Consider the following 2,477-nt stretch of genomic DNA (forward strand, 5'->3'; position numbering starts at 1 on the left):
ATTATTATTATTATTATTATTATTATTATTATTATTATTATTATTATAGCAATACAAGTTATTTATGAATCACTGATTACAGATTAAATGATATTTCAAAGGCATGCATTAGCTAAAGTGGTGCCAGGTAGTAAAGTTCATTTTGAGGAGTGAAGGAATGAGTTTTCAGACCATTCAGCTCAATGTATACAAAATAGACTGGAGAAATCCCTCTTTGCATATGATGACATTTATCATGCAGCTTAAAGGGGGCTGAATAAGTAATAAATAAAGTCATTGAGTGCTTCTCCTGAGAATTCTGTGTTAAACTCTGAATGAGAGGCAATGGCAGGACTCCTGCAATCATTTTTTTTTATTTTTTTTTATGGTGAATATGAAGCTTTGTATGAATTTGTGGGCTAGATCAATACTACCTCTCTCAGGATTTCTTCCATTTATGATAACCTTTGCCGAGCTGAAAGACTGCTCTAACCTGCAGATCCTGAAGTGAACACCAAAAGGCTATAGAAGATAAGTTGGGCTTTTTTTCCAAAGAAACTTGAACTATGTTGTTAAAATTGCTACACGATAACAAAAGCAATCATGTGAAAACATTGAATTTTTCAACCTTGCTTTTCTCTATTATCGAAGTTCATAAAAAACGTCTCAAATATTTATTTTTTCTAATTTTACATAGCTTTCAGTTTGCAGGATTACAAAAATAACAATGTAAATGCATGTATGTACTGTTCTGATCAAGGTCCTGGGTGAATGGCAGGGTCAATACACATATACAAATTATTTTATCAGTATTGATCTGAGAAAAAGACGATCACTTGCTGAAACATGGTGGATTTCATATACAGGTATTCAATATTTCAGTTATTATTGTTTTACATTATCTCAGAACCCTGCTATTGATTGAACCCACATGTCCACTTATTCTCAAATAAATAGAAACAAAGCAGTTTTCAAAGTTGTTTGTTCTTGCATTAAAAAAAAATATTTGTATTGGCTATAATATCCCTGGATACTTGAGATGGGCTCCAATGGACTCCCTTATCAGATAGTGCATAATTTATTAGTAGTTTAAAACTATGTAGGTCATATAGTATGAGCTTGAAGGCCAGATATGAAGCTGATATATGGCATGTCAGTGGAGATTACACACTTAAAGAGAACTCAGAATACTGAATCACTGAATATTGACCCGTACTCCTACCCATAGATACTTTGCTGCATGTCAGAGGCTTTGGGAGAATGAGCTGTCATGAGATGCTAACGTGTCTCAATGTGGTTTCCCTTTACATGGTTACTCTGAAAATAAAATGTTATTTCTTTTGAGTGGCTCTTCTTTTCCTTTAAGCTTTCTGTATGTTAACTTGATAAAGATGGTGTGGACAGAAAACAGAAGAGTTGCATAGCCTCTTATCTGTTTCAAACCTGGAACCAAGATTTAAACTGCTCCACAGCGTTCACAGAGTTTCAGAAGCATTACGGAGGACTTGAGCTTGGAATCACTGTCTTGCTATATTTATTACAAATTGAGTTTTTACACAGACAGATGAGCCAATAGCCTCCTTCATGATTTCCTGTCAGACAGCTGAATTAATGTTTCTCTCAGTTATGGAGCTGACACAGCAAACGTCCCCCACATAATGCCAAATTTATGCTTTAAAATGGATGTCAAAGTTTTCTGCAGAAGTCTATTTAAATCAAAGCAGATTTAATGGGACATTTCTTACAAAATATGCCTATTTCTACTCACTCCATGGAACATTGTCTTGTCTATACATTATGTTATCTTTAAGTATTTTACAGCCAAATTGGGACCAGCCTAAATATTGTTTTCTAAGATAGGAGTGGGTATGCATTTTACCAGTGTTTTGTGTATTTTTATGTGAAAATATTTGGAAAAACTCAACTAAAGTTTTGTAAGATTTCTAAGAATATTTTGTAGCTTTTTTAATGAATTGCAGCAGAGCTACTGAAAACACATTGGTGTCCTAAATATGGAATTTTTAGGGGTGGCCACAGCTAACCAAAAAGTTAGCTGCGATAAAGCTAAGTCACTAAAACGGTTAAAAAAAATAGCATAAGCCAATTCTAAATGGCTAACCGCTACAGCAACTGTCACTCAGTCCACATCATACATCTTTGTTTCCTTCCAGTTGAAGATGCATCAACAAATCACATATTTTCACATGTACAAATAGTAAGGCAATAGCGTGACTTCAGCTTGTCGCCTCTATGTCAACCAATCACGTATTGTCACGTGTACATGTATTAAGCCAATAGTGTGTCTAACAGCCGCTTAAAGACACGCCCACAACAGACAGGAACAAGCTTGTGAATTTTGTTAGAGGACTTAAAGTTGGTGAAACATAATTTAGCAGAAGCTAATTTTACTAAAGGTTTTCATCCATCCTGATGCATGCTCAATAATCCAGGTAGAAAAATCCAAAAAAGTTCAATCTGGTCCTCTGCACATTCAAAAA

Source organism: Nematolebias whitei, chromosome 13, assembly GCF_014905685.2.
Source record: "Nematolebias whitei isolate Nwh7 chromosome 13, NemWhi1, whole genome shotgun sequence".
Taxonomy (NCBI): Eukaryota; Metazoa; Chordata; class Actinopteri; order Cyprinodontiformes; family Rivulidae; genus Nematolebias; species Nematolebias whitei.